This window comes from Euprymna scolopes, chromosome 25 (assembly GCF_053919585.1).
Source record: "Euprymna scolopes isolate OS-2025 chromosome 25, ASM5391958v1, whole genome shotgun sequence".
Taxonomy (NCBI): domain Eukaryota; kingdom Metazoa; phylum Mollusca; class Cephalopoda; order Sepiida; family Sepiolidae; genus Euprymna; species Euprymna scolopes.
In genome coordinates this window covers 36,348,140-36,365,910 of record NC_136506.1, presented here as the reverse complement: position 1 = coordinate 36,365,910, position 17,771 = coordinate 36,348,140, and the positions used below count along the sequence as shown (strand labels likewise).

General features: G+C 32.1%; 1 protein-coding gene and 1 pseudogene across 3 annotated transcripts in view; both read right to left on the bottom strand.

The window, feature by feature from the left end:
• The window catches only part of LOC145247332 (kelch-like protein 26), a 294,307-nt gene that overhangs the window by 16,892 nt on the left and 259,644 nt on the right, over positions 1–17,771 (bottom strand). The gene's annotated exons all lie outside the window — the stretch shown is intronic.
• LOC145247722 (5S ribosomal RNA) lies at positions 14,864–14,981 on the bottom strand (annotated as a pseudogene).

Below are 17,771 nucleotides of genomic sequence, written 5' to 3'. Positions count from 1 at the left end.
TTTAACATGAAAAACTCATCAGTAACGATCATGCATTAAACGTCTTCAAGAAAATAACTTCCAAACTAAGCTCTTTGGCCAAGTCCTTATTTACCCCTTTTTCCTCTCAATTTGATTTTTACCACTTCTTTCCAGGTTTTCCTTTACCTTCCTCTGTGAACTGAACATGCTACTTCAACTGATCTACATCTACTAAATCAAGAAGTTTCACTCATTCTTTCAACATGGTCATAGCATCAAAGTCTTCTGTTTTGCACAGATCTCTCCAAACTAACCAGATTTCATTTTGCTCTGAAGTCCTTAAAACTAAGTCCGTCTTTAAGACTTACATTACACATCCATCGTGTCATTCTAATATCATTTCTCTCCATGCAACGCATGTCCTCAACCCTTATTGGCTACGTTTCACTTCTATGCATCACCACACTGCATAAACATGTCTGACCAATTCTTCCCTTGGTCAACAGTGGCAACACTCTGCTGGTCAATAATGGCAGAAGTTCCTCAGATTTACTTTGTCCACGCACAACTTTTGCAATCACTAGTACTGCTCCCCCCTGTGCTCCAATTTTACATCTTACAGATTGTAGCTTGTATTTACCCCCCCCCCTCTCACCGCAGAAAAATGTGTTACCAGGTCGAAAAATGAGACAGAAAATACAGCACTCAAGAGGCGCACGCACTCTGGCTCCACAATAAATGTAGGTAATTAGCAATATGATAATCTTTTCTAAGAGAGAGAAGGTAAAGCCTGGGAGGATGAACTTCTAGAAGTACACAGAACGATATCCTGGCTGGACATGAGCAAGGTGACCAAAAATTACCCAGACTGTCAACAACACAACCTTTAGACTAGTGGAATAATTTTTAGTCTGTCAATTGGCTAGGATCCCATTTCAGTCTTTAAAACCCATAAAATCCTGGTCTAGAGGATAAATCCACCCATGCTTGAGAACCCCTGCTCTGAAGGACCTTCAAACAATACATATGGTTTAAACAGGCAAAGTTGACAAGCCATCAGACAGGGGGAGGGTAGTTTACAATGGTGAAAAGAAAAGAGGAAGGTTTGCTCTAGACAGTTTTTGTTCCAAGTTTGTTTGTTATTTTTTTTTGTGTCTGTTTTATTTATTTGAAAGGATAGAGAATAAGAAATTCAATTAAAAAAAAAAAAAAACGTCTGGACTAACAAGAGAAAGAAAACACCATCCCACTGAAATAATCACACAAAAAAAAAAAAAAAAAAAAAAAAAAAAAGCCCTTACCTCTTTCAGACTGATAACATTATCCAATCTTTATGAGAGAGAGAGGGGGGGGACATAGCAAAAAATTGCTGTAGGGGGTATAAAGAAAAAGACTTAAAAGAAAGAAGGGGTAGACACTTGTTATTACAACCTTTCTTTAGCCGATACGACTACTACCACTCTGGCAATATTGTCTAGTGACAGAGAGAGAAACAGTGGAAATTCCTTTCACCTTTTGTACCTCAAAAAAAGTTTAACAACATCAATAAAAGCTGTGTGTACGTTAGGCACCTCCAAAAGTCACCACAGAATTACCCCCCCCCATATGTAAAACGATGTAACTTTATTATAAATTAATATTATCAATATAACTTTTGTACCATTTAAAAGAAGAAGGGCAAAATAAACTAGTAATAATTAAAAAAAAAATTTTTCATTGCAGGAAAATAATGAAATTGCGAGCCGAAAATCGTGTTTACATAACTGGCGCTTTAAAATAACGTTCCCATGTAGTAGGCATTCCGAACATGAAAACATACCCGTGTTTAATAAATCTAGCAAAAAAAAAAAAATCAACTAATCGTCAGATTATATCAATATCAATAAAAGTATCTCAAAAAGAGTTTAACAATATCAATAAAAGCTGTGTGTACGCGAATATATATATATATATATATTTGTAGTCATCGACATACAGTCCTATTTCGTTGTATCACAACTCATCAGTGCCGCTAGACTAGCATCTCTCCCAAGCCAAGGATTGAACCTAGAACCGTCGTGTTGACAGTCGGCAGTTCTCCCACTCGACCACAGAAGGGACGCCCGCAAATAACTCGTCGGAATGTCTATTTAAATAGACATCCACCACCACTCTTACAGTGCTCAAACCGCCTGTTTGTAAACAAACAAACAACGAGCTTCGCATTTTCAGCTATATATATATATATATATATATATATATATATATATATATATATATATATATATATATATATATATAGATAGATAGATAGAGAGAGAGAGAGAGAGAGAGAATAAATGACAAAAAGTTATATTCCAAAATTCATGGTGTTGACAATCTTATAATTTATTCCTTTAATTCAGTTGACTTATATAATTCTTGACAGTATCTGTTTCGTAGCGCAAAATCAATCACTTAATTATTATATCAATCAGTGAATCTATTATGCCCTTAACTCATCAGAAGAAATAGCAACAATCAATCCGTCAATTTCTTCTGTTGAGTTAAGGATATAATAGATTCACTGATTGATATAAGAATTAAGTGATTGATTTTGCGCTACGAAACACACTGTCAAGAATTGTATAAGTCAACTGAATTAAAGGAATAAATTATAAGATGGTCAATATCATGAATTTTGGAATATAACTTTTTGTCATATATTCTCTATATTGCTCTGTAATTACATTGAGCTTCTTAAATAATGATTGATATATAATAGGAAAATATATTTCTACAGAAATATATTTATCAGGTATATTTAGGCAGCATGTTCACGTTGAGGCAAATCTTATTAAAAAGCATGGATTTTTTTTCTTTTTCCAACTTCCGAATTTTCCTTTTTATATTTTTTATCAAAATTGTATAAGTTGGGTCAATTTTTTTTTTTTTTTTTTTTTTTTTTTTTTGCAATGCGAGCGCTTTCGGCGAGAACATTTGTCATTCTCAGGCAGATTAGGTCATTTAGGTTCTTGAAATTACGTTTTTTAAAATTATGTTTGATATTATATGCGTTAAAATTTATATATTTTGTCATGGTCACGTGTTCGGGTGGTTAATTAAATGGGTGGACAATTTTTAACAGGGGGAAATTAATATTGATATTTATATTGTGTTATAATTACATTTACAATTCTTTTTTTTTTAATAAAAGAAAAATTTCGGAGATTGGAAAAGGTAAAAAAGAAAATATGAGTTCCTTCATTCCCATAGCAATTGTTTGGTGGTCCGGAGATAAAAGCTTAAGCAGATGGAGTTGAAGGTGACTTTATGGCTGGGTTTGAATCTCCTGAATGGCAGGAATTGTCATCTCCTTCACTGATGATAGCATAAGCATGAAATACTAGTGTCTATACATAATTATTATATATATATATATATATATATATATATATATATATACACGTTTTATTTTTTTATTACCGTATCTTTCTGTTAAGTTACATTATTGTTTCAGCTACCAGGCCGTTTTTTTTTTTTGCCGTCTGTAGCTTCCTCAGACTTTTACAGAAATGTTCGTTATGATGGGATGAAAGAGTGAATGATGTCAGGGGAGGGGCGCGAGAAGAGCGGGGGGGAGTGAGAGGAAGGGAACAAGGGGGAAAGATGGGAGGGGGGTGCTTGGTATGTCGGTAATGTTTTAGTTTTGGAGTTTAAGGACCATATGTGGTTGTGGGGGAGTGTCTGGGAAGTTAATTTCTGGTGTGGCTGAGGGCATAGGGATACATGGAGGGGGGAAGGGGAATATGTGGGGGTAGGAGGAGGGGGTTACTTTAAAATTTGAGTCTTAATGTTTAAGCTTTTGGCGTCTCGTTGGTGAGATGATTTCTTGGTAAGTATGTCTTGACCTGTTGGGTGTTCGCTTAGGTTCGGATATATATATGTTTTTATTATTGCAACCAAGATATCCCATTGACCACTGTACACTCGGTAACCCTTATCCTTGAGTGGTCTCTGGGCCTTGATAAGTGATGACCCCTATGTAAAAAAAAAAAATGTAAGAGGACGTCGCCCCCCCCCCCGCAAAAGCTGTAAAACCCCAACGTCGTTATCTCTTAATGGTCTGGGGACCGCCTGTGAATTTCATACTCCCATAGAACTTCCTCCTTCAGAGGAAACCGGTTAAACCCGCCTAGAGTTAGTGCCGTACTTTTATTTTCATTTCATCTAGTTAAAAGTAGGATACACTGAAGATGTCTACGGACCCCCCCCCCTTTTCACATCCCACGCTTTTGATGACCTTGTGCCTCATTTGTGAAGTTTAACTATTTTTGCAATTTTTTTTTTTTTAACATGTGTTCACTATTCTCCACTTTTCATTTACTCGTGGTTTGTATTCGAAATTGCATTTACTTTCAAAGGGCAACATCCACTTCCAAACCCCACCCATATTCCTTTCTACACTCACATAAGTCTCACTTTCATTTAGAGACCAACCTGCTCATTTTTCAATTCTAAACAAACTGTAAAACATATTATTCCTTAATTGGAATTCATTTTTGAGATGAGCATTATATATATATTAATTTATTTTTATTTCGGACTTTTATTCTCATCTTTATTCCAACCTTGATCGCCCTTCGGGGCCCGTGGCGCAGTTGATAGAGACGTTGAATCTCTACAGTTCCAGATGAACATTGTCTGAAGATAGCGGTTTCAATCCCACCCAAAGCGTGCCAGAGGTTTACTTGGCCAAAAATGTGGTGAGACGACAACGACTACGGATGGCAGTGATGGCTGAAAATGTAGTTAGGAGATTCGAAGTTCCTATCCGTCGTGGTTACCACCTGACGAAGGCCAGAGGAATAGTTGGCCGAAACGTTGTGAATAAACAAACCAATAAAAGATGAAAAACAACAACTAATAAAGATGAGAATAATAGTCCGAAATAAAAATAAATTAATAAACTGTAAAACACTATGTATTTGAAAATTCATTTAAAAGTATTGGGGATACAAGCAGTACAGTTCATAAGGTAAATGTGGTATTATGGTAATTGCTGAAGTGCAAGTGATAGACAAATCGCGAAAGAATTAATGAAAGATTGATTGTGCATCTAGTTAGAAGTAGAATAGACAGAAGATGACCACGGAGCTCTCCTTTTGGCATCCTATACTTTTGATGACCTTGTGTCTAATTTGTAAAGGTTTTTTTAAAACTCCTCTTGCAAATGATTTTTCGGAGTGTAGTTGTAGTTTGTTCTCAGTCAGAGGAGAACTCCTTGACCGAGTCAATTATTTTGAATTTTGTTCTTAAATCCAGAATGCACCTGAATTTTTCCGATAGGATATTTCATCCCATATCATCCAGTCGTGACGCTATTGCACCTCAAAATTTATCCTCCTGCAATTAGGAGTAGAGGAACTCAAATTTTCGTACAGAAGAAATTCATCCAGAAACAAGATGAAGTCACCTCGATAAAAAAAAAAAAAAAAAAAAAAAAAAAAAAAAAAAACACTGTTTAATTTGATCTTGTGAAAAAAAAAAATAAATAAATAATCCGACAACCCATTTTCTAATTAACTGTCCTTAATGATCCTCGATTTTATCAAATGAAAATATATACTTTGTCCCCCCCCCCTCCATAACAGGGTCTAACACTATATTAGACCCTGTTATGGAGGGGGGGGGAGCTTAAGCTTTTCTCCCCCCCCCGCACCTACCCATCTATCAATCGCATATGTGATGTTATGGAAAATTAGATGAGTTGGAAGATGCCCGTGCTTTCCTTAGTGAATTAGGGACAGACTCCCTACCACAGACGAGAGTGCGCAAGACCAGGAACAAAAAAAAAAAAAAGAAAAGTTTTTTTTTCAACACTGAACAAGAAAAGATGTAATTGTGTCAGACAGGGAAAGGGGGGGGGGGGACACAAAGAGTGTCTGGGTTAGTGTATTTAAACAACTCAGACAAGGTTTTCTGATTGGCTGATGGAAATGGAAAGAGGGCTTCCCCGCCATCAACATCGACTTATTCAGTTTAACGTCAATTTCACATACTGGCATGTGTTGAACTGATTTCAGAAATTGATTTCCTGGATAACCTATCTCTGACCAGGTTTTTATTCACCCCTCTTTCTCTCAGGTCTATTCTTATCATGTCCTAGGTCTTCCTCTGCCATTCCAACCGTTCTACATCTAGTAATTCAAGAATTCATCTATTCTTTTAATGTGATCATACCATCGAAATCTCCTGTTCTACAAACATACACACAAATTTTATCCCAAGATCATTAATAACCCTGTCTGTAAAACTATTTTTTTTATTCCCTCCAAATGAATCAGAGGTGATTGCGAATTACATTGTTATCATGAGTGAACTTATGCATTCATGAAAGTTTCATCTCTTTGTTGCAGATATTGATGGTGTGAGACTAAGAAAGCAACTTCTGTCATGGACGGTTGTCAGAAGCAAAGGTGCGTTGAGAATGGGGTGACTATGTAGAAAAATAAATTCTGGATCACAAAAGGTCGCTCGTTTTAACGATATATTTATTTGCTTCCCCACGAAAGCAAATTAGACACAAGGTCATTTTTAATGTCGGGGGAAAACCATATCCCCCCAGAAGGGAGCACTTTGGCAGTATCCAAATAAATAGTAATTGTTTCAGTATAAAGGGTTTCCCCTTTACTGACCAAGGACCACAATTAACTTAAGTGAAACGTCAGAACAGATACTATACTGTGATCTTGGCCTGTTTTAACGGTACCACTACTGTTTTCATAGCTTTTCAATTTTCTGAGTTAACAAAAAAAAATAGGTTTTACTTTTGGCACAACTTATGGTTAATCATGGTTAATCTCACTGATTTTCAGTTATCTGAGGAGGACCGGTGTGTCAATAGGGTTTTAGTTTTCATTATTAATATATATATATTTTTTTGTTTTCATTATTAATATATATATATTTTTTTGTTTTCATTATTAATATATATATATTTTTGTTTTCATTATTAATATATATATATTTTTTTTGTTTTCATTATTAATATATATATATATATATATTTTGTTTTCATTATTAATATATATTTTTTGTTTTCATTATTAATATATATATATTTTTTGTTTTCATTATTAATATATATATATTTTTTTGTTTTCATTATTAATATATATATATTTTTTTGTTTTCATTATTAATATATATATATATATATATATATTTTTTTGTTTTCATTATTAATATATATATATATTTTGGTTTTCATTATTAATATATATATTTTTTTGTTTTCATTATTAATATATATATTTTTTTGTTTTCATTATTAATATATTTTTTTTGTTGTCATTATTAATATATTTTTTTTTTTTGTTGTCATTATTAATATATATTTTTTTTGTTTTCATTATTAATATATATATTTTTTTGTTTTCATTAATATATATATATATATTGTTTTCATTATTAATATTTTTTTTGTTTTCATTATTAATATATATATATATTTTTGTTTTCATTATAAATATATTTTTTTTTGTTTTCATTATCAATATATTTTTTTTTGTTTTCATTATTAATATATTTTTTTTTGTTTTCATTATTAATATATTTTTTTTTGTTTTCATTATTAATATATTTTTTTTTGTTTTCATTATTAATATATTTTTTTATTTTCATTATCAATATATTTTTTTATTTTCATTATCAATATATTTTTTTATTTTCATTATCAATATATTTTTTTATTTTCATTATCAATATATTTTTTTATTTTCATTATCAATATATTTTTTTATTTTCATTATTAATATATTTTTTATTTTCATTATTAATATATTTTTTATTTTCATTATTAATATATTTTTTATTTTCATTATTAATATATTTTTTATTTTCATTATTAATATATTTTTTATTTTCATTATTAATATATTTTTTATTTTCATTATTAATATATTTTTTATTTTCATTATTAATATATTTTTTATTTTCATTATTAATATATTTTTTATTTTCATTATTAATATATTTTTTATTTTCATTATTAATATATATATATATATATATATATATATATATATATATATATATATATATATATATGTATATATATTATTAATATATTTTATTTTTTTGTTTTCATTATTAATATATTTTACGCTCTGGTTGACCAGTGGAGCACCAATGATGATTTGCCAACCAGATTTCCAACAGTCAACCCTAATGGTCCTCGGCATGATAGTCAGTGCTAGTCCTGCCTATTCTCGAATGTTGCCATTCCCAATCTTTCCTTATCTGTCCCTCCTTATTTCTCTTTGTATAGTTCCTTACAAGATTGTCTTTGCAAGACTTGGTGAACATGTGACCCCCCCCTCCTGCTCATTAAATACTAAATCAAGTCATTTGCGTATAATTTCTTATGATTTAAATTATCAGTTAATTCATGTCTTACATTTTTTCCACATGATTAGTTTGGGTTGTTGCAATACTAATAAGTCACCATTTGTCATGGTTAAAAAGCAACTCAAGGATAAAGATTAATGAATTGGATAGATTACAAACTGATTGGCTGTTTTGACTTACGGTGCATCAACCCTAATGCTAAATCTGTTCATTTTGTTAAAAGTTTTTATGACTAAAGTGCTTTATATCTTCAAATATTTAATCACAGTTTGATTTGCTTGTTTTGTGGCACATCAACTCCTTTTAGGTTATTTAATGTCGAATGCGGTCATGGTCCTGGATATGACCTTAAACTATATTCGATGGTGAGGCCCCAGCTTGCGGGCTCTGGGGAGTGTGGAGCCACCCTTCAATTGCTCCCAGGTCCACTCTGACACGGAGTGGTAGTACCTGTTAGGGTCCCAACTATGGGTTAAATAAAATACGACTTGGATGTGTTCAAGTCTAATGTTTACAAATTCCTAATGAACCGCCCCCTTAAGTAAACACTTCATCAAATCTCCACACTAACGTAATGTACTTGCAATAACCTTTATCCCTGAGTGGCTTCCGGGCCTTGATAAGTGGTGATCACTGTGTAAAAAAAAAAAAGAAAAAAAAAAAAAAAACGACTTAAAAAACAAATATTCTATATTAAAACATCGTTCTTCAAAATCACCAGATTCGGCATTAAATAACTTGAAAAGGGTTGATATGCCGTAAAACAGAACAACCGAATGCGGTCATTTTGGTAAAAGTTTTTATGCATCAAGTTCTTGATATCTTTAAATATTTAGTCAGGGTGTTTAGTTTGGTTGTTTTGTAGAGAATTGTTTTCGTTTTTGATTTTCAGAACATGACTGAGTTTTGCAAAGAGAACAGAAGAAAAATAACATCAATGCTTGGTGCATTTTATGGCAAGAAGCAAGTATCTTCAGACAGCAAGAAGATTATCAGTTGAATGATGAAGAATATTATGAGATGGTTTGAAAATGATAAATGGAATTAAAATGGCAACAGATTATGATAAGTATTTATTGATTTGAAGATGACCAATTGTTGGTAGTGGTTCTAGCTAGACGAGTGTTGTCTTTTTTTGTGTGAAAGTTTGACAACAGAAGACCATAAATTGGAGCTAAGATGAGCAGTCGCCATTAACGAATATTATTCCAGAAACATCATTTCATTTGGGGGATGAAGCGCCTTGTATTTAAATTTTTTGAAAGACTCCTTCATGTTGCTTGTACTATAAAAATTTTCTCTTACAGAAAATTTAGGATTTAAAAATAAAAATTTACGACTAGAAAATGAAAATTTACGACTAAAAAAAAAAATCAAAATTTACCAATTAAAAATAATTTTTAAATCGTCTATTTTTAATCATTAAAAAAACACGATTTAAACATAATTAAAAATTTACGATTTAAAAATAATTAAAAGTATACGATTTAAAAATAATTAAAAGTATACGATTTAAAAATAATTAAAAGTATACGATTTAAAAATAATTAAAAGTATACGATTTAAAAATAATTAAAAGTATACCCTTTAAAAATAATTAAAAATTTACCACTTAAAAATATTTAAAATATACGATTTAGAAATACATAAAAATAAATGACTGAAAAATAAACAAAGATTTATAATTAATAAAATAATAAAACATATAAAAATGAATAAAAACCTATGCTTAAAAATAAATAAAATGTATGATTTATAAAAAAAAAAACAATAAACTGGCGTTAAGCTAAAAAAAACAAAAACCCCGTACCGCAAAGGAGGAAAAGAACATTTAAAACAACAAAAAAAAGTGACGTCTTTGCAGTTGCGTTCATCGCCAAACCAGAAGAGGGGAAGGTTTCAATTAAGGCTAGTCAATTAAAAAGAGGGGATAACTTTCGAAAATATCGGCGAAAAAAGCGACCCCCCTTTATAGAAAAGTGTTCAGTTGAGGGTGAAGGCATTAATGTTTTCAGCCAAATTTTTTATATTTGTCGTCCGAAGGTTCGAGCTTCAAAACGATACCGATCTCATGAAAATCCATTGCCTCTATCGAAAGTTGACGGCATATATCCATACATACATACATACATACATTTAAACAGACAGGTGATATATTTTATTTATATTTTAGATGCATGATTAAAAAAATGTATGATTTTAAAAGTGTACGATTTAAAAAGCATAATTAAAAAAATTAAATTCTACGATTAAAAAATTAATCTATGACTTAAAAAAATTAAAATCTATGATTAAAACAATTAAAATCTATGATTAAAACAATTAAAATCTATGATTAAAACAATTAAAATCTATGATTAAAAAAAAAATTAAAATCTATGATTAAAAAAAAAATTAAAATCTATGATAAAAAAAAAATTAAAATCTATGATTAAAAAAATTAAAATCTATGATTAAAAAAATTAAAATCTATGATTAAAAAAATTAAAATCTATGATTAAAAAAATTAAAATCTATGATTAAAAAAATTAAAATCTATGATTAAAAAAATTAAAATCTATGATTAAAAAAATTAAAATGTATGATTAAAAAAATTGAAATCTATAATTAAAAACAATATCTATGATTAAAAACAATTAAAATGTTTTAAAAAAGTTTTTAAGAATTAAAATGTTTTAAAAAATGTTTTAAAAAATTAAAATGTTTTCAAAAATGTTTTAAAAAATTAAAATGTTTTCAAAAATGTTTTAAAAAATTAAAATGTTTTAAAAAATGTTTTAAAAAATTAAAATGTTTAAAAAAAATGTATCATTTAAAAATTAAAATGTATGATCATGATAAACGTTTTTCTTTGATATCTAAATTACTGTTGAGTATAGTTTTATTTTATCTATATGTTGGTTGATTTTTGTTTTACGGCATATCAACCTTTTTAGGTTATTTCATGCCAAATACAGTGATTTTGAAGAAAAATATTTTAATAGGATATATTTGTTTTTTTTTTTTTTCAAGTTAGTTTTTATTTAACCCATAACAGGTACTACCACTCTGGTTCAGAGTGGACCTGGGAGCAGTGGCAATTAAGGGGTGACTCCACACTCCTCACAGCCCACAAGCTGGTGCCTCACCATCGGATATAGTTAAAGGTCATATCCAGGACCGTTTATCTTTATACTAGTACCTTATAAACGTTACCGTTCAAATACATTTCATATTTTGGGAAAAGCACAAAAGTTGAATTAATAAAGATTAAGGCATAATTACAATTTCAGCAGAAACTAAAAAAAGTAAACATTTCTCGCCATAAAGACATTTTTAGAAACTTAATTTTAAATTTGAGTGATGAACGGACTATGAAAATAAAAAAACAAAACTCTAAAGTCCAAATTTAAATAACAAAATAAATTTAAAAAAAAAAAAAAATAACTGATAAGGATATTTCGGAACGATAAAAACAACGTTGTATGATTTTCTAATCAACAGACTTGCTTTTATGAACAAAAATAATTTGTTACAAAAAAGAGCTGCTGGTGGTGGTGGTGGTAGTAGTAGTAGCAGCAGCAGCAATGACGTTCATCCTGGTTTTTTTTTTTTTTTTTTTTTTTTTTTTTTTTTACACACAGGAATCGCCACTTATCAAGGCCCGGAGGCCACTCGAGGATAAGGGTTAATGGATATACATTAGTCAATGTGATTATAGCGTAGTAAACATAAGTAGTGGGAATTGTGTAAATTGGATTGCTTGGGGGGACGGTTCATCAAGAACTTGTTTATGTTGGACTTGAAGACAATCAGATTGTAGTCCGCTGGAAAGCAGGCAATCGGAAGAGAATTGCACAGGCGTGCAGTTCTAAGAAAGAAGCTTTCTCCATGGAATCTACATTTCGGTTTAGGCACATATAAAGAGGGAGGGGGGGTTATTGTGTTGAACCGACTTTTTTTCTTTAGTATGCACCTGCACCACATCTCAACTCATGGTGTTTTTGAGATCAAATCACAATTCTATCTGAGAATTATCCAAGTCCTCTTCGATGATCATTGTCAAGGTTTTCAGCTATCCTGACACATTTGTGCCACCAAGACAGAGGAGTAGAGAGGATACATTGATAATTAACTCTCCCTCTGTGCGAAAGTAAGTAATCCTCACACCACATCTGACTGAACTGCAGCTTCACGAGAGAACCCAGAAGTCCAGCGTTTTCATTTTGAAACTGCGTTTTTGAATAAAACTACAGAACTTGGTAGTCAGTGCCCAAATGTACAAGCAGCTGAGACATAAATAAGTAAAATAGAAAAAGAAAAAAAAAAAATGGAATGTTCCATTATGTTTAGATAGGAAAGTCCATTATCTGAGCTTTGACCGAGTGTAAGTCCACGAGTGGAAAATCTTTTATACCAGACATGTAAGAAAAAAAACCTAGTAGGTGATACCCTTTTTTATTCCTTGTAACCTCTTTACCACAGAAGAGACGTTGCGATCCTATCTCTGCTCCATTGTTATTTTCATCAGAGTTCTAATCCATGGTTCCTCCTTGCAAACCTATCACAAAAAATACTCATCTAACTACAACAACAATTAACAGTTTCTATCTATGCCTAAATCTGAATGCAAATTCCATAAACAAAGATTCTTTCCTAGAACTGCCTGCCTGTGGAACTGTTCTGCTAGCCTGCTTTTCAGCTTACTACAATATAGTCGTCTTCATGTCCAATGTAATCAAATTCTTGTTGAGCACTCCTTCTAAATAATCCATTTCTACCCCATTTCCACCATTAACTATTAATAAGTCGTTGTCTTAGTGACTATAATACACTCATTAATCCTTATCCTTAAATGGCCTTCGGGCCTTGATAAGTGGTGATTCTTGCATAAAAAGAAATGTACAAATACCCAAGGTAATGTCTGAAACCTTAAAAACGACCTGCAGTCTGTAGTGAAATGTGACGTAAATTTAATGCTACTAAGCCAAAACTGCTTTCCTTCAGGAATTAAAAAGAACTTTCCCAGTCACCGATTGCCATGGACAATAACGTTCTAGCTGAGAGCTGAGCGTAAACTCCTTAGCTTAACATTCACAGGTAATATGAATTGAAACAAATGCATAGAAGACATTGCCAAGGCTGCTGCAAAGAAAGTGAACTCCATCACAAAAATAAAAAGAAAAATATTCACACCTGACATAAAGCCAGCTCTGTTAAACTCTAACCTCTGTCCCATCATTGCGATGTTGTATCCCTGTGTCTGTTTTACAAGTATTTTAATGGAATGTGCTCCGACAAACTCTTAGCATATACCATCCCTAACCGTACAAACGGCAAAATCCTGCGCCTTCGCTGTAGAGCAGGGATCAGCAACTCATTTGACGCCATGGACCAGATTGTGTTATAATGACAGTTCGCAGGCCAGATGAAGTCCATTATTAAATGAAAGTTACATATGCAGACAGCTGTAAATCTAAATACGTAAAACCATAATGAAAATAAACATTGAGAAATTCGAAAAACAATAGAAAATCTAAGATTTAAAAAAAAAAAAAAAAAAAAAAAAAAAAACTTAACAAAAATTAGTTTTCCACAAGAAACATGAAAATAATTAAATTCGGAAAAATAAAATCACCTGCAGAAAAATGAATAAAATTATGAAATGTATGACTGAAACTGATATTGAAAAAATAAAACCATGACCTAATGCAAGATTGGTCGACCTACATAGGAAAGGTGGAAGGGGAAAGTGATGGGGGTCACTATTGAAGAAATGAAATAGAAAGCCGACTGAGACAACATTGTTCCTTTGAAACTGTCATCAGTCAGTCTGTAAACTCGGTTTTTGTTTTGTGTTTAATAGAACTGAGGTGATTTGGTTTTTGATCTTGTTTTCAAGTTCAGTTCGGTAGACTAGATGAAGATAACACCAGGTTTTTTTTTTGTTTTGTTTTTTTAATTCAAAAGTCTTGTCTCATGTTAAAAATAGAGTCATTGGTTATCAGACTTACAAGCCGGTCATAATGTCTTTACAGGCTAGATCTGCATTATGTGATAATCTGATTTTGACCTACAATGGCATTGTGATATACCTCGGAATCTTTTATTCACTCCTGCATCAAAAAGAGGACAACGCTACAGGAAACTTTTTCACCATCAATGTTAATTGAACTGAAGGAGGGCTGCGTTCTTAATCAGAATCGTGGATCTTTGGAATAAACTTCCAGGTGAAATAAAAAAATACACCAACAACGCAACAAGTTAAGGTAAATTTAGACATGTGATGGACTATGGTGTCATCGTCTTGGTAAATTTTTACCACCTTTTCTTTACATGACATCGAAACATGATTGTTGTTTATTGCCAAATTTGACGCCTCTGTTTAGTCTTGAAAGACAAAGGATACCTCCTATAGGGGCAGCTGCGCATGTAATTGCATGGTAAAGGATGTGCAATCCCCAACCACACCTTTCTTAAATTGGAACCACTTGAGTCCAGTGGAAATGAGAAGTACAGGACGACTGGAAACAATGCAGAGAAAAGCGGAGAGCACATACAGCACCTGGAAATCCCAAATGGTCACCCATCTGGTGCTGGCCAGGCTCATCATTGCTTAACTTTGGTGATCTGACGGGAACCGGTGTATCAAACGTGATTTTGCCGTAATAAATTATGCTAAACAAATTGAAGTAAACAGGCACCCCATAAAAATACCTAAAATTTGATGAGCTATGAATTTTGAGGTTAACTTTTAAATCAATTGAAAACTTGTGCATAACATAAGTCTGGTATGAGAACATTGTTAAAGAGAGGCTTCAGAATTTTTTTTTTTTTTTTTTTTTACATTCATGTTATTTTTTATCATACCAGGTTATTGACAATGCATGAACAAAACCCAACCAATAAGTGTTTTTTGTAAAACATAAAATTTTCTAATGGCAACCCCACCTCCCTCACTTCACACAAATCAACAAAAATAAAAATTAACATCCAAGGATAAAAGGGCATATCAGTTGAAATCTAGAAATGAAAAAAATATATCGATACTGTATTTATCTCTCTCCAATGGTGTTAAGATGCGACACAAGGGTCGGAAAGTGAGATTGAAAAAAAAAACGGGGGCCACAGAGGAAGATCAACACTCTTGACTGCAAAACATGCCCGAGTGCTTATGTACTTATGTTACGGTGTTATATTTTCCAAATAGTATTTTGAAGTTGAATTCAATTTTTTTTTTTTTTTTTTTTGTTAAATTGTTAGGTGAAAGTACAAAATGCTTACAAAAAACCTTACCCTCCCCATGTCAGGAATGGCTTTCTAAATACTAACGTTATTATTTCAGCATGGTAACATAAGTCCTTAAGTACCAATGTTTGAGATACTTCGTTGGCATTCCGTGGTTGGGGCACCTCAGGCAATTAGCAATAAACTAAGTCCTTCTCAAAGAGAGAAGGCAAAGCCTGGGAGGGTGGATCTCCTAGAACAGGACCAGTAATATACAGCAATCAACAGAGAATAAACCATTTCAGAAATAGACAATGTTGGTTTTGGTGCCAAAGTGATTTTTTTCCTTGGCTGAACTAATGACAATAGTCCAACACAAACGAAATTAAACATGTTTTTTTTTTTGTTTGTTTTTTTTTTTTGTTTTTTTGAACAGGTGTGCGTAAGTGAAGGGTCTGACAAAATAAGTAAAGAATTCCAAATGTTTTTTTACATCCATTAAATACCTTTGAACTACTTGCTATCGTCACCTAATAATAATGAGATACTAACAAAAAAATGTGCAACTCATATGTACTGCAATTTTGTGTCACTCCTTTCGGCATCCAAACCCACGATTGACTGTTTGAATGCAGGAGAGAAACTTTAATACTTACAACGCACTATCCTCGAGTGTCTAAAATCTCTTTATACAGGTTTTTATTGGGGGAGGGGGGGGGTATTTTTCCCTACAATAAACCCCGACTAAATATTCAAAATTACATTGTATTTGCAGCCCAAATAAGATCTCCCCGGTGTGGCTAGCCAACACTGGCTTTTACAAGGAATGATGAACCTTCTACAAGGGATATTATTAGGTTGGTGCAAAAATAAAGTCGTTTTTTTGACGTCCAACTTCATGTCAAAAAACGACATTATTTTTGCACCAACATAATACCTCAAACAAAAGAACTGGATACTCCGTCAGACAAGATAGATCTGGAATCAAGTAAGACAAAGAGCCACAAGAGATATACTATGACATATTTAGATGGTCAATTGGGAAAAACAAAATTATGTTGCCTACGTCTTTGCTACCTCAGTGTTTGAACTTTAATGAAATATTTGAATATTTATGGGGTTTGTATTACTGTACACATAGATTCGAAAAAGTTGTCTAAAAACAAATATATAACAAATAAATGTTATCAAAGGCAAGATAAGTTACTTTTCTACCTAACTGGACATATGTTTTCAGTGTTTTTATTTAATTAATGTAACATGTTTATTCAGCTCGAAAGACATACTGTGTTTACCGATGTATTGGAAAATTCAAAATGGCGGCCGACTCTCTATTTAACACGGTAAGTTTGGGAAAAGGTGCTATAAATATAAAATTAGACGAAATACTGTTAGAAACTAACTCAATATATATTACCGTGACATAAGTTGACATATATTCGGTGGGGTTTTAATAGTATTTTGTCTAGTTTATTATTTATAACACCTTTCCCCGAACTTACCGTGTTAAAGAGAGAGAGTCGGGCTCCATCTTGAATTTTCCAATACATCGGTAAACAATGTATGTTTTTCCAGCTGAATAAACATGTTACATTGAATAAAAACACGAAAAATATATCCAGTTAGGTAGAAAAGTAACTTATCTTGCCTTGAATAACATTTATTTGTTATATATTTGTTTTTTGACAACTTTTTCGAATCTATGTGTACAGTAATACAAACCCTATTTATGTTTCTCATATCGAGATCAAGTGCTAGCCGCTAGAAGAAAGCCCATTGATTTCTGAAAATTTCGACTCAAGTAAAATGAAACAAAAAGGTAATTTAATGACAAAACCCAATAACTATGATTAATATCATCTAGAGATCCCTAGATGCAAGAGAGCCTTTTACTCCAATAGTTTCTTCCCCAGAACAGCTAGACTTTGGAATTCCCTTCCGGGTCCCTGCTTCCCCGACTGTACTGACATGCAGAAGTTCAAGTGCAACGTGAACCGACATCTTGCTGCCCAACTTCCTACACAGTACCCCTGATGCTTATGTCCCTGATAGTAGCCCCCCACAACAAAGTGGCAATGTGCCTTGTTTGGGGTGAAAATGTAATAAAAAAAAAGAAAAAAAAAAAAAAAAAAGAAAAAAAAATTTGAAGCAGAATGTATTTTCAGTTCTTTTTTCTTACTGACCCTTTTCTTCCTGACCTCGATTCATGATACGGAGTCTTTTCCCTCCTTCAT